Genomic DNA, 16369 nt, shown 5'->3' with positions numbered 1-16369 from the left:
GCATTTTTACAATGTCACGCCTGTTATCATTGGTGGCCTCTTCTTAGAGACCTTGACATAAGCCACACAAGGTGTGCAGTTCAGTAAAAACTTAAAAAGCATTAGATAACTGATTCTATTTTTAGACTTATAATGGCATACTAATCCTATTAAATTTGGAGCTTTGGACTAGTCTATTTTAAATAAATCAATATTTTTGAAAGAAGTTTTCTGAGAAATGCAGCCTATTATAAGCAATGAAATAAAAATATTAAAAGTCTGTGTCAAATCTTGCTCTTCAATTAAATCCAAAATATTTTAAATATTTATATATGGATTTCAAAGACATCTCACCATTTATACTGACTTGTCTGTGAGTCTTTACCTCTTATTATAAATGGTACTTTATTCTAAAGTAATTTTCTTAATGTTGATTGATAAATCTGACACTTGGATCAACCTGGCGTCTTTGTAGTCTTGCACAATACAAAGCAGTTAGAGCCCCTGTATTCTTTGAACACATCACTTTAGTGATTCACCCGGGGGCCAAGTGCAGAATCCGAATAGTAAGATGTGGCCAGCCTCGTTACAAGTCAGAGCCTCGGCTGGGGATGACACTGTGTGGACAGTGGCCATATCTGAGCGGCAAAAGCTTGATTGCCTTGATCTAGCGTAGTATTCCTGTCTATCATCATTCTGAACAAAGCTCAGAAAGAGCAGTAAGCGGACCGTCGTGAAGCCCTTAGCAGAAAGAGCAGTAAGCGGACCGTCGTGAAGCCCTTAGCAGGATTTCCACACCACCCCTGTACGCCTTGGTTTAGGATCTTGCCTTTGCTGGCTTCTTGGCCATAGTCCCCCTAACACTAATCTTTGAGTCTTTGGTATTTTCTTAAATACACCTTTGGCACCTAGTTTCCCCAGTCGATTTTTATCAGTAACAGTTCTTTAAATGAAATACTCCATAGGACAAAAACTTCAGACCTTGGATTCAGACATCTCACTCAAACCTCAAAAAAAAAAAAAAAAAACCACGATGAATCACTTCCAACAATTTCATAAACCTATCCAACTTGTTAAATCATCGCCCTTCATACTGTAAAACATAGGAACTTATCTAGAATTCTCCCCCAAAGGCATTCTCTGACAGTTAAGTGGTAAGCGATCGACTACTGTACAAAAATCAGTGCAATGTTTCACTCCGGCACACCTTGCGTGAGCTCTTAGCAAGGTGAAGCAACATCATCATGCCTAAATTCTGTTATTCTCACCAACTTTCCAGAGCAGGTTTTTAAAAATGTATAAACCTACTAAAAAAACAAACAAAAAAACATGTTCTTCCTGCCTACCCATTTCCTGAGCTTCACAGCCTATAAGGGGGAAAAAAAAAAGCTCATAATAAAGTCTAAACTCTTAAAGGCCCATCACAAGTTTTAATCAACCCGTAGAACTTAAAGATGATCCTATATGCAATGCTATTTTATTACATCTCATTCTTAGAGAAAAAGTCTACTCAAAACCAAATAATAATAATCATCAACGACAACAAAAAAGAACGAAAGTAAATGAGCTTGTGGGGAGGGGCAGGGAGGGAGGGTCCAGCTGTCACAGTCAGCAGGCGAGCCTGTCTGGAAGCAAGCCTGTGCTGCCCCCTCTTGGCCGCCACTCATGGTTAAGGACACCAATGACAACCATCAGGCCCAGTGTTTGACCAGCCAAAGCACTTCCGGAGGAACGAATCTCATGGCGTCTAGAAAAATAGATTCATTCCACCTTTAACCCTCAGGGTCACAGCATTATCACTTTAATATGCTTTTTTTCTTTTCTGTTTTTTTTCTTTTTCTTTTTTTTCCTACTTTTCAATAAGAGTGAAGGAATTTAGGGGAAGGAATTTTAATCTAACAGGTTGACTAAAGATCAATCCATTTCTATCTCAAAAAACAAACAAACAAAAAAAAAAAACAAAAAACAAAACAAAAACCCACCACCAATAACGACAAAACCAAAAACCCCCAAAATCCTTTCCTTCTAATGCATCAGTCCACTGCTTTCCGATAAAATGGGCATATTTCCATTCAAGGTGATGGCACTAGGGGGTGCTGGGTAATCCCCATTATCCTCTCCCCTTGGTTCAGCATGCATCTCATCACTGAGATCAAGTGCACTGGTAATGAGTGTTTTCTATTAACTTCTTCACTACAAACAGTTCAGGCATTTAGAAACAAAATATCAATGAACTTAACAGTTACTTTTTAATTCATTTTATAAATGAGCAACTGAGAATTTTGCTCCAAGTGGTCACCAGTGTAGCCCATCCCATAGATGGCGCTCTCCGAAGTGTAAGGCACAATGTGGTAGGAGTGCAGCTCTTCATAGTAGAGAGACTGGGAACAGCACTCCTGTACCATAAACTTCAGCCGTTTTCTCGTATCAGAATAAGCAGTCTTATAGCAGGGAGCTTCCTTGAAGTATTCATAGCTCTCTTTCTCCGTCTCTAGGTGTATCTTCCTCAGCAAATTGTTAATTAACACAGACCTTCTCAGGTAGGTTTCTGGGTCTTCAAGAAACCTGAGCTTCTCCAGAGAAAGTTTGAGGATACAAGTCCTGTCTTCGGGTAATATCAGGTGCTAGGAAGCAAAAAGAGCCGTTATTCTCCACACGGGACACTAAAAACTAGAGCTTTGTGCTACCAATGACATTCGGGAGGGAGACTTGGGAGAAAAGTATAAACCCTTACTTTTGGAAAATACCCATGGTAATCTTGATGTAAATCTTCTTCTTCTGCATATTTTCTCTTAAAGTAGGCTACTTTCGACGTTGTTAATGAATATGATAGGACTTCTCTTGGATAAGCTAAAACAGAAAAACAGTTGGAGAAAGGTCAGAAGGCACTGTGGCAAAGAGCATTTCATCAATAGAGACCCCTTGTAAGCAGAAACCCAGCCACCCCAGAGATTGCCACCTATTCACCAGACAGCACAGTCGCTGGCAGTTGTCTCAAGATCACAATACTATTGGCAGAGAAAGGCCATTTCAGACACAAAATAGATGGTCAAGCTTACGGTTCCATGTGCATTTCCTTATGCAGTTCCAGAAATCAAATTCAAGTGAGGTTTAATTTTGTGTGAGAAGGAAACCTCTCTTTGTAACAAGTGGAAACCATTACAGAAAGCCACAGCCCATCGAAGGGCAGAGCTGTGGAGCCAAAGGAGACATCTACAAGATGTGCCCACACAGAAAGCTCAGGGAACACTGCAGAACAGGGGGGCAGAAATACAGTCAGAGCCAGAGGATCAGGGAGTTTGCTGTAGGACTGTGTCTCCTAGTAACTTCAGAAGATACACACAGAGTCTCACCAACACAACCGCCCGGATGTGAGCGGAGCAAGGACAGACAGATCAAATTGGACAGAAAGAATCCCAAGAGGCATCAAGTCTACACAAAGAGCCACAAGCAACTTAGGAACACTGGGAGTGGGAGCCGCGGTCTCCCCCCCCCAGGGGAGAGCACACCAATTGTCCAGTGCCAAGTGTGTTAGCCATGAAAATAGATACACAAGTGACATCATAGGGACTAAGAGAGCTATATAGAGAAATATGCAAATACATATTATGCCATGCAAAAACAACTGATAAAGAGAGAGACCATAAATTTGAAGAAGAACGGGAGGGGTGTTTGGGAGAATTTAGAGGAAAGAAAAAGAAGGGGGAAGTGTAATTAAAATACAATTTCAAAAATAAACAAATTTAACTAATTGACATAATGGTCCTGATATTTAGCATAGTTGAGGTTAATAATGAGGAAGTGAGAGAAATATATATATCAATTGATTGTAGTGTAATATGTGAAAGTAGAAAACCTTTGTTTCCTCCTTGAAAATATGACTGCAGCTGAGGATTCTGACTTTAAGGAAAAACAATTTGGAGGTCGCAGATTTCCGAAGGAGTTCCCAGAATGTACGCTAGGTGGCGCTGTGGCCACAGAAAGGAAGCAAGATCAAACTCCCAACACATCGGATTCCAATTCAAAGCAGAGAGAATGTAGAAAACCTGAGTCCCATTTGGTATTCATTCAACCTCTACCATCCAGAGGGGGAAAGCAAGCCTTACATTCGAACTTTGTTTACTTCACCCTAACCCAATAGTTCTGTTAGAACCAAATGATTCACAAAATAATTAGCATATAAAGACATGTAGGGCTTAATAAATTTACACTGACACTTGATGCTTTTCCTCTAAACTCTAGTTTTTACAGGCATAAATATTGAAAATATGCTTTTCAAATAACCTGCTTTCTGTCGCGTTTCCATCTTGCAGCCACACCTGCCTAGCTTCACACAGCCCTCCTGCAGCTGGATGCTCTTCCCAAGCCACTAAGGAAAGCCACATACCCCACCTCAAACATCCCAAAACCTCACTGCTGTCACTGTGGGTTAGAAACCCAAGAGAGCCCTAAGCTCTTGTGGGTGTGTTTTACTAAGGGATCCAGGATTCAAAGCACGTGTGCATCTGACCAAAAGGAGAAGGTGACACGATAAGGACATGTGACTGAAGCTCTGTGCGCAGAGTTCCTGCATTTGATGAACAAAACACAGTTTATGTCAATTTCTCACTTACTGGAAAGGGTTAGGGGGAAAAACTAAAACCGATCAAATAAATAAAACAAGTGTATCCACCCCCAAGCCCAGTTTTCTCTCCTTTTCTTTCTTTTGTTGTTTTTGTTTTTTGTTTGTTTGTTCTTTTTTAAGATACAGAGACTGCTAGGGTTACATTGAAAGCTATTCATCAGATGGCTAGATAACAAAGCTTTTGCTTATCCCTTGTAATAATGACTCCTATTGTGTGCATACACACATGTACATGTGCATGTGAACATGTGGTGTGTGTGTGTGTGTGTGTGTGTGTGTGTGTGTGGTATATGGGTGTGTATGGGTTCCTGTCTGTGTATGTCTATATACAGGTACATACACGTATGTGCACATGCAAGAAGAGTCCAGAGGTCAACATGGGTTTTCTTCCACGATTGATCTCCACCCTACTCATTTGAGATGGGGGCTCTCACTGAGCCTAGATTCACAGTAGAGGATACTAGTTACCCAGTGACCCCTAGGGAGCCTCTTGCCCTCCACTTATTAGCATTCAGACTATAGGTCCTTACCACAGCCTGGCTTTTACACCAGTGCTTGGGCTCCAAACCCAGGTTCCCCTCTTATACAACAAGCACTTTACATGCTGAGCCATGAACGTCCTCTATTCCTCTTTAATTCGTTGTCTGACTAACTGATCTAACAGTGGTTCTCAAATGTCAACACACACCAGAATCTCCTGTAGGGCTTCTTAACTACTGGGCTCTTCCCTCACCTTTCCAGTGGGTCCAGAGGGGAACTTGTGCACCAAATCCACCTGAGACCTTTGCCAGCTAGCCTGGGAACACATTTTGCTATCCTGAGTGTTACAGTACCAGGCAACTGGACTAGCAGGCCCTAAAAGTTGAACTCACCCAATCAGCTGACAACCAGACAGCTGGGTTGACTGATATTGCTATTGTGATTATTGCCTCCCTTTATCAGCTTGGGTGCTTTCTTTTTTTGCACCATGAACAAAGCCAGATCACATTGTAATTACACAGTAAAGAATAAAGTCCATTTTCAACAGCAGTCCCTGGGTTCATCTTAAGAGGATCAGTGCCTATTACTAACACTGGAACTTGGGCAGGTCACAATGTTTCTTGGCAAAATCTAATGAATTACTCTAGTGAAGGGAAGAGTGAGGAAAGACTTGGAAATTAGAAGCACAGCCTTGCCATAAGCAACATTGTTTCCATCTATACATGTGTCCTTTATTACCTATTGGCTTGCTTTGCCATCTTAAGTATGTAGCCATTTGTGAACAGCACAATGGACTGCAAATTGCAGCCTGGAGCACCAGGTGTCAAATTTATTGTTCTGTCCTCTGCTCCCCACTGATCCTCCAGGGAAGCTATTTCAATTTAACAGATCAAGATATATATATATCTATATATATATATATATATATATAGAGAGAGAGAGAGAGAGAGAGAGAGAGATGGTGCATGGATGGATGCATGAATTCATGAATGCATGCATGGATGGATGGCCAGACAGATTGACTGATTCTGGGTCACTATATTCCAGAAGTTACACTAAAATATAGAATGCATCAGACCCTGAAAATACAAAGCAAATACTCAGAGGTCTAGACCTGAGCCTGTTCCTCCTGGACAAGGAAGGCTGTTAGTCACTCAGTTTATTGTTCTTGAGGAACACCCACATACACCCCCACACACACACCCCCACACACATACACACACACACATACACACACACATATATGCACACACATACACACATTAACACACACACATACACACATTAACACACACACACACACACACACACACACAGGCACCACTGGTGAATTGCTGAGCACCTTTGCAGCTGCTGTCAGTTTAGCAAGTCCCTCCATGCTGGCAGCCTGGCTCTTTGCAATGTTTTCCACATCAATTTTTGGAGGATGGTTTTAGCCATTTTGAGGCTAAAGCTTGTAGCCAACCTAAGTTGCTACATCTGTTACTTGCTAGATGAAAACTCAAAATCTTCTGAGCTGGCAGCTATGCGTTGGCCGTGCCTTTCAGCCTCCTCTGAGCAGAGAGGAGCAAACGGGCCCAAAAGAGACTCTGGCTGACAGCCAGTTGTGCAGCTAAGAGTTGGGGGTCTGCAAGTGGGTGGAGGCATAGATCTACGCTCAGGCTCTCTTACTTCTTAGTTGTGTGACTTTAAAGCAATTGCCTAGACTCATCACAAACCTCACCTGTTTAGTGGGCTTGATCATGCACTGTGACATCACACCTCATACATGGTAAGCCTTACATCAAACCATAGGTCGAATAATGAGCCAATAGACCCAGAGCAGTCTCACAAAAGCCAAGTGCTTCCCACCCTACTTGCTCTGACCTAAAGATCATTTCCACCACCCCGCCACTCGGAGGGGATTGTAAGTAGTTGAAAACCTTCAGGAAGATAGCTCATTATACAAACCCCACACCAGCTCGGAGACTGTGTTTCTGGTGTATTACTTAATGGTTATACATTTGTGGCTAAAGGAAAAGAGGGCTGTCTTGTAAACATTTAGCTCATCTCCTGGATAATTCATCAGTGCTAATCTGAATAATCAAAGATGTTCACTTGTCGAGATTGAGTTGACAGAGATAAATGTGCTTAAGTTCCAGCAGCCAAAAAAAAAAAAAAAAAAAAAACTTGTAATTCACCTAAAATCCAATGAAATAAACAAGACCAAAACAACTATATGCCTTTAGAGTCAACATTATAGGGTCTGGGGATAAAAATACATAAGGTACAAAACTGAATTGAGCTGAGCTGAAATTTTCTTTTTTCTTTTTTTTTTTTTTTCTGAAGCAAAATAGCTAATGCCGGTTTGAACATAAAAATTACTTTTAATGTTGTAACCTCTGGGTGACACAAAATGTCTGTGCCAGGCTCCATGAATGTCACAACATAAGAGCTCAACAAGTAACACAACAAAAGCCACAGATCAGAGTGACCCGCCTGTCATTAGAGCCCTGGAAGAGCAGTTCATACATAGGCCTTTAAATAAATGCTTAAAATGCAATTACAAACGATTGTTTCCTTATTGTTCTGCCTTTGCCCCCAGGCAACTGGGATCCTGTGAGCGTTCAAGCGATTTCATTTGGTAGGAGGCCCAGGGACAGTACATTAAAGAAACATCATCAGCAAATTAATTTATAAACACTTTGAAAGGGCAGACAGCTGTGAAGAAACAGTCCCCACCTCAGTAATTTTTCTTTTTAGGTCAAAGGAGATACCCAAGAAAGAGTAAGGAGCTGGTGCGTTTAGTACTTTCATCTTAGTAGTCTTTAATTTTCCCAGTGTTCTAAAGGACACATGGTTAAAAAAAAAGCGCGGGGGGGGGGGGGTGTCAAGCTGAAGCCACCTGGTTAGAGGTGTGCATCCCAGCTGTGGACAGGAGCAGCGGAGGCTGATCTGTGGGGAGAGTACACGCTAGCCACAGCCGATGCCCATGGTAGATAAAGCATGGTCTTTCCCTTCCTCCTTTTGTGATGTTAGCCTGGCACTGGCCTCTGAAAGTATACCTGTCTGTCTAAACTGTGCTTAGCCAATAGGAAAAGTATCAGATGTGACCATTTTTATCCTAAGGCTGTAAATACTTTGGTTTCAAATTATGTAACTCAGTAGTAGAGCATCCAGCTTGCATGCACAGGACTTGGGTTCAATTCTCAGTGTCGTCAGGAAAACACAAAACAAACAGCAACAATGCGAATTATCTCATCTGACCCGTTAGCTGTGCTCTGCGGTCTTTCTGCATGGCTTAAAGCAATCCAGTAGGACAAAACCCAGCTCTGTAATTTGTTCTGTGTCTTTGGGAAAGAGGCTGGCTTTTTTTTTTATGGGGTTGGGGTGGGGGGACAATTTTCAATGTACTGATTTGTATGTCATTTATCTGAAAGGATGCTTTAAAAATCACGCTCTTTGGCGTCTGTCACATGAGCTCATAATTTCAGTTCAATCACTGTTATGTATCATTATTGCAATGACCCCTTTTCAAAAAAAAAATGAATATATATCTGACTCAGAAGCATCCTATGATATGTAGGACATCTATGTCCTCATTGGTGTGAACCACGGGTTACATAAAACATTTCATGAGTGTGTTCATGAAGGCAGACGGGAACAAAATCCAAGGCGGCACTCTCCGCTTCTCATGGACACATAGCTTTGCTGATATTGGACAGTACACTATCAGCTACCTCCATTCTGTCAATACCCCCACAAACACCCAGTACCTTTCTGTATGATATGCTCTAAAACAGCAGGATTCAGTGTCCGTGTTTAGCTCTGAATCAATGGAGCAATCTGTTTCTTCAGATTTATCATCTACTCCAGGCACAATATTGATTTTATTGGCAGTTTCAGATTCCCAACAAGTTGCAGATTCTGGAAGGCTTTCTTAGGGACTTCCAGAGAGACCGATGGCCAGTGATTTCTCGAGGTAGCAGCAGCGCTGTCTGCTCTGAGCCAAAGCACAGACATGGACTATTGAACAGAGCACCAGCAATCCCACAGGCCCATCCTGTTCTACTGATCACTGAGCCAGAGAGAACACCATTAAACAAGAGGTGGCCAGCCAGGCAATAAGGAAGTTACGAGGCACCACAGCCAGGCTTTGCCAATGACCGAAGCCAAAAACAGCTTACCTTAAGATTTACAGCTTTTTGGGGTAATGGTGCCCCCATCCCTGCATCCTTCACTTCGCAACAGGGATTGACAGAGAATGAAAAATGGCCAAGCAACTACCTTTCTGAATATGAAATATCCAAAAACTATCTAACTGATAATATCTAGAGAAACACTTTAACTCTGGTGTGTACCCAGGGCCAGTGCTCAGAGAGGAGAGTTTTGACCCCTGACCCGTGGGTAACAGAGTCATTTAGAGAGTCCTAAGCAGTATCATTCACACCATCTTTTGTTTATTTGTCACCCATTCATATATTATTTGGGCTGCCCCGACCAAGACCAGCTTTGCTTCTGTTGTCTAAGGTCAGTGTGAAACTCAAGTCCAACCCCCATTCACTTCTCTGGGAGCCTTTGCTCTGCTCTTAGGGGCTTTATCTTATGGTATCTGATTTGGGGTCCCAACTAGAGGTTCTTTGGCAAGAAAATGGTCTTTACCAGTGAGGTGTTTTCCTTCTATGGGTATAGGACATCCTTGTATGTAGCATTGTATTCAAGCTCAGGCAATCCCCCAAAGCCACTGGCTGTCTCACCCCAACATGACAAGTAGCATGTACAGACAGATCTCTTCGATAATATTCCCAGCTTTTTCATGTCCTGGCTCTTTGGATAAGCACCTGAAGTCTCATAGACTCTCTACTACATCTCCGCACAGTCCCCAGTCTCAAACTTGTATCTCTTTCCCATCCTCGCAACCATTAGTATTTAGAAGTCTCCTATCTATCTGCTGTTGGGGAGGCTCTCTCTTAAGATGAGACTATAAAAGCAAATCGTTGAACTTTTTTTTTTCTCTAAATATAAGGCTCTTACAGTACTTAACACAACATTAGTAAACCCTTACTATCTTTCATTAATACCACCCCCCTCATTATTCCCACTGAGAATTAATAGCAGAAACTGGATGGGTCTGTATTGTATCTTTGTATAGTTTTGACTGGGAAAAATTTAAAGTAATTGTGTTAGAGTAATAGGGGGAAATAAAGTACTAGAAGTATTTAAACAGACAACTCATTTTTCAAAATTAAATGTAAATAAAAAACAAGACTGGCTTCTGCAGGCTCCAGGCCCAACAAGAAGGCAGGTTTCTGAAAAAACTATTCTTCATTTTTTATGTTTATGTTTTTATATATTTTATATTTCACTTCATATGTGTGTTGTCATGTCAGTTTCAGAAGCATGCGCTGCTCGGGCAGGCAGTCGAAGCTGCCTCTGGGCTGGCTTTCAGGGACACTTTGGACTCCAATGTTTACCCCTTTGAAACCAAGTCATGAGCAGGGAATCAGGGACTAGAAGCCTTGATGGAGATTTCAAGGACTCCGTTGTGTCTCGAGGCATCTTTGAGGCCTTACAGAAGTTTCCTGACATGAACCCGAACACGCATGTTAATGTGCTCCTAAAAACTTCAGCACAGAGCAGCTGGAGATCGAAGGCTGTCACCAGATCCTGGTTCCATCCCTAAGCCCTTGTGTGCCCCGAGCTTGATCTAGGCTTCATATCTGAGACACGCATACTCTTTATAACCCAGAGTGTGCAAGCATGGAAGGCAGCTACAATAAAGAGGGTCACTACAGATTCATTGTAGCTGTGAATCCACCAACATCACTAGGATTAAGTATTTGCTATCTTCATAGCATTTACTTTTTTAAAAAAAATAAGGACTAAATACTATGGTATTTTAAAACAGGCATGTTCACCAAAATCTGCACTGTACATATTCTACATATTGGACTTTCATGATGAAAGTCAAGACTAAATTTTGAGAAGCCCTTTGACTTTCTGATTGTGGCAGTCATTTCAATGGACTAGCAAGTGACATTCACATGCATTAAAGGACACAGGGGTTTTAAACTTCTATGTATATTGCATAAGAAATGGGATATATAATATATGTATAGATTATAAGACTAATACATATATACAGGAGCCAATCATCATGGCTGAAAACGAGCCATGCACAAAACACACACCCTTGGAAGACCGAAGCAAGTCTCATCTGCTTCCACAAATTTGCTCCTCACAATAAAATATGGTAATTACCATGGAAGAAAAGAGGAGGGTGGCTGGTACTAAGAGCTAATGAACAGTTTTGGGTGTTGTATATATCATTATCTTAGCCTCTAATATTAAATGGACGATTTCAAGGTCTCAAGACATTCATAAAGCCATAAGAAATCAGAACAAGTTTTTGAATAGGAATCTGAACGGATCCTCTCCAACTGCCTGTATCTGTGGAGGGGACATCTTTTGGAATTTGTCATTATCATTTGATGGACTAGTCACCTCTGGCAGGGTACTGCCCAGAGATACCTGGGTACACTAAGTTGCAAGGTGCTAGGGAGCTGAACATTTGTTTATGCATCAAAGTCAGTCTTACAATTGGGAAGAAAGTAGCTAATTCTCCATGGTTTCTACCATAAGTCTCCTTGTAAATTAGCACTCCAAAAGTCCCCACAACTTCCTATGGCAACTTGAAGGATTCTCTCTTGGTTTCTTTCACCCTAGACCCACACCGCCAGTGTGCTCAGAAAGCTTCCTTCCACTTGCCATCTTCTGGGAGCCAGGCTCCCTCACTTGACCCACCCAAATCACTGGGGTCTAAGAGAGGAAAGTCTGCCAGCCTACAAATGTCCTTTTTACAGAAAACCTTTATTGACTTCTCCCCAGCAACCGCCCATATAAACAGCCCCTTCTATTGATCCTCTTAAGTTGCTGTGGTGCTACATTAGCATTTATTTCTCTGGATACATATTTAAACAGTAATTTCTCTTCGGAGGGTGATTACCTGGTGATGCTGACTCAGACCGAACAGTGTATGTCTAGGACAGCCTCAGAAGATTTGGTGAGAACTCCCCTTGGCACATGGAACATGTCTCACAGCCCGGGCTCATGAATGGGGACCTGGGATCTTGAAACAAGGAGACATACTGGCATAAGACACCTCTAAAGAATCAGGGATACAGGGACATGAATTAATTATCAGGGCAGGAGAAGGCAAGTCGGGTGGGGGTGGGGGGCGGCACCGAGACATTTGAGGTGGGGCTGATCTGGAACATGGTTTAGAAAGAAGGATAAACCTTCAAACTCGCAGGATCCCTTAAGTTTAAGTAGGAGCGACATCAACTCCCCCTAAGAGATCTGAAAAGTGCACAATAATTCATCTCGCCAGTGATTTACTCGGGTGGTTATTTTGGGGAAATTTGATTTTTAAAAAAATCCCAGCCAGCTCTTGAATAATTTTAGGCTGTATCACTCTCCAAAATAACAAAGCAATTAACTCAAAACACCGTAACTTGGTCTTTCTCTGACATACTGACTCTTTCTGGCAAGGTTTGAAGTAGCTGCTCCACGTTTGAAGATACTTCTCAGCAAAGGGTTCCGTTTAACCACACCTAGTCTGCATGGCTGTGTGCTCACGGATCTCATCATCTTCTATATTTAGAGAGACGGGCTTTCCAAGGGAAGACGGGCATCCAATAAGGACGATCCCATCTAGAGAGGTGAGTTACTATGGTTACTGCTCAGGAGGCTGAGGACCAGTGAACCACTGCTCCTGGCCAGCTGGACCCTTTCCAGATGAGGACCTAAAACAGAAGCCCGCTTTCCATACGTGTTGACTGAATTGAGTGGAGCCTACTTCGTGTCGTTTTATCCATAACCACGGGCTGCCTTTGGGAGCTGCCTCCAGCTCTTCAGCCTCGGGCAGCCAGGCAAAGCAAAATCAAGGAGGGTGGAAAACTTCTGAGCACTAACAGACAGTAGCGAACAGAGGGGGAGTCTCAATATCCAATCCTGGCATTTAAATAAACCAAATCAAGTTATTCGGGACCAGTGGCTGGTCACTTTTCAATGGCTGGGGGCGGGGTGGGATCCGAGGCCAAGTCCCTAGCCTCCAGCGGTAGGGAACACATCTTCTCTGGGTCTCAGGTCAGATGCCTGGCTGGAGGGATCCTGGCAAACCTTGAGAGGGGTCCACTCACCCGAAGACTGCGTGTGCAAATGTTTCACAGCTCCTGTTTTTTCGCGAAGGTGTCACTCTTCGGACGGGTTCTGACAGCGACAGCGGCGGCGGCAGCGACTGCAGCTCGGCGGGGCGGTCGGCTCCTGCAGGTCGGTCCCTCCTTCTCTGAAGCGCCTCTCGCTCGGGCTCGGAACGCGAGGCGGGCGCGCGGCTTTTCTAGGCGCGCATTGGACCAAAGGGAGCAGATGTTATCCGGTTGCTAGGAGCGTTGCTAGGAGGCGATGACGCCCCTCCACCGCCCGAAGCAACTTTCCTGAAGGTCTCGGGCGCTAGAGGGGGCTACTGAGAGCCAGTCTGGGAGCTCTACCAGGAAGGAAGGTTGAGAACGAGGGGTCCAGCCACCGGTCACACTGACTTGGTCCAGGAGAGCTGGCGATACCGGAGCGGGAGCGTCGCGGGCCTGAGCGTTAAGCGGAGCCTCGCGTTCCAGAAAACGGTCGATCACTGAAGGCTGGATTGGTGTCCCCATGGAAGTTGAATGTGGGGACAGAGGTGGAATTGCATTTAAAGGTGTGAGGGATCCTTTGGCGCCGCCGGGACTGTATCCCACTGTGTTTCTGTTACTACAAGCAGGTTTGAGCAGTTGATGGACTTGAAAGAGGGAAATATTAATCCATGAAACTCAACCCTGACTCCTTTGGGCACCCTATATGGCTACCTCCTAAAAAGAGGTCAAGAATTTGGGAACGGGTGGCACCGGGTAGACGAGGGGGAGTGTTTCCATGGGGTGTTCCCATGGTCTACCATTAGACTTCATCTAAATGAGAGAAGAAAATAAACCCTTCAATTAATATGAAATGTTCTATAAAAAAATTAATCACAGAAATGACATGAGGTTGGAAGAAAGATGTAAGGGTTTCCTGGGATAGTGGTCCCAGGAGTGGGAAGTGAATATGATCAAAACACATTGCATACCTGTATTAAGTTCTCAAAAGACAAATAAAATATCTTTTTAAATGCACCTCAAAAGGGTACTTTCCGCAAAGGATACTGGGGAAACTATATATGTTTCACTCATTTTTGCTTTAGTGTAATTTCCACAAAGGTTTGCACCCTCTCCAACTTCTTGATAGAGCTTATTTTGATTTGGTTTTTGTTTGCATTCTCGACCATTGCTTCTCATCGTGGCTGTTATGAAATGGCTTTATTTTATTGAGGGAAAAAAAAAGATGGTAAGAACCTCAAAGTGCGAACATTTGAGAAGCCAATGAGCAAATTCATGAAAGGAAACCAAAATACCTAGTAAAGAAATTCTGCTTAGCACACTCCCTTGATGATAAATTTCTCCTAAGAAAGCAGTACAGAATTTCCCTGGCTCCCTAGAGACTTGGGCCAGGGCCAGGATGGAAGTCAGCACCCCTGGGACTCACTTTGAAAGAAATACTGTGTTTAGATCCAAGCCAGGCTGCTGCTGCATAGCACTGGGTTAAGTACTGAGTGGTAGGGGTGGGGTGGGGGCAGCCATCTTCAAGGCTAGCGGGGTACAGTGTGATCCCACAGTTCAGAGGTCTCCAGTACCCACTTAATGCCTTTGTCAAACTTTGATCTCTGGAAGTGTGTTTGCCCTGAGGTTTGAGATTATCATAAAGTAATCTGGAGATGTGTAAAGAATAAGTATCCAAGGCAGGCTAAGGAGCTAACAATCACAAAGTTACTGCTATGCTCGAAAGGGGAACTTTGAGAACAGTTGCGATCCCCCAGACAACCTGCAGTATGTCACATTGCTATTTCACTATTGGCAGCAAGAGACAGAAAGGGGGCTGCCATCTCTTTCCCTCCCTAGCCCTTCCCCGAGACTCTCTATACCTTTGACCTTCAGTTCCAAAGTCACACCACGTTTGGAGAAGGTCCCAAGGTCTCCTGAGTTATGTGAATGATATTTCTTGTTTAACGTGCCTGCCTCTCTCTCACCTGGCTTCCTCCCATTCAGACTGCAAGATGCTGTTTAAATACATTCTCATTGCAGCTTTCCCAATTACAGCCCAACTCACACTCCCCAGCCCATCCTAGAGTACTGCTGCCACATTCTAAAAGAGTTCTCTCAGGATAACAGGGAGTGCCCGGCACGTAGCACACAGCTCCAGGTACATGCCAGAGAACGCAGAGCCTGTGGTCAGTGGGGATACCTCCAGGTCTCTCTTTTCCTCAGCTGGGTAGCTGTCAGTCAGGGCTCCACCCAGACTATGAGGAAAGCCAGGAGCTGCCTTCCTTTTCAGCTAGGGGGTGGGAAGACTTAGTGAAGCACTGTCCTTAGGCACCAACTTCGTTTCCTCTTTGAAGACCACTGTCTGGTCTCCATTAGCCACAGGAAGTACTCAACCCAGAGTCACTCTGATATTTTACTAACACTTATGCGAGTCATCTGAATATATATATAATTGCGGTACACTGCCCATCCCTAGTAATGGGTTATACCTCAGGAGTAGCATTATCTGCCTAGCATGTATGAGCCTGTAGATTCAATCTCTAGAACTGAAGACAGACGAAAACCCCCACCCATAATCATGTGGCATGTCACTATGGAACCAAAGCAGAGAAACCATTTGGGGGAGCAGCTTGACTCAGCCAATATGGGTACAGTGCAATGTATCTGAACAGATCAGGAAACCTGGCCTTCTGTGATGTAACTTCCTGGTGATTGTCACATCTCCCTTTCATGTAGGGCTCCCATAAGAAAAACAATAACCATTAATAGACATGGGTCAGGGTGATAATCAGGATGACAGCATAAGCCTTACGGCAAAACTAAAAATAGCCTTTGCACAGCTCTTAATCCCTGTGGGCCCATTGATATCTGCAAAGATTTGTGTTGTTGTTTGGTGAGAGTATCTTGCTGCATATCCCAGGCCAGCTTTGAACTCTAGACCTCCAGCCTCAGGTTTCTGAGCGCTGAGATAAAAGGCCTGTGTCACTATGTCCAGACTGTAGCAGGTGGAGCGGCACAGATGTTTTCACTTCTGCCAGCCTCCCGTTGGGCTGTAGTCCCAAATCCTCCCAGAGAAACATCCCCAGAAACTGTAAGGCTCAGAGGAAGCTTTAAGGTGTCTATATGATGCAGTTCATTG

General features: G+C 43.5%; 1 long non-coding RNA gene across 1 annotated transcript; it reads right to left on the bottom strand.

The window, feature by feature from the left end:
• Positions 1-2205: 2205 nt before the first annotated feature.
• LOC110324987 lies at positions 2206-13438 on the bottom strand. The gene is made up of 4 exons (XR_002380712.1): positions 13264-13438; positions 12069-12191; positions 2714-2829; positions 2206-2603 (listed from the first exon to the last, which is right to left on the bottom strand). It is a non-coding gene; the product is annotated as an uncharacterized LOC110324987 (long non-coding RNA).
• Positions 13439-16369: the final 2931 nt, after the last annotated feature.

This window comes from Mus pahari, chromosome 7, assembly GCF_900095145.1.
Source record: "Mus pahari chromosome 7, PAHARI_EIJ_v1.1, whole genome shotgun sequence".
Taxonomy (NCBI): Eukaryota; Metazoa; Chordata; class Mammalia; order Rodentia; family Muridae; genus Mus; species Mus pahari.
Note: the sequence above shows the minus strand (reverse complement) of the source record. Positions and strands in the feature narration are given on the sequence as shown.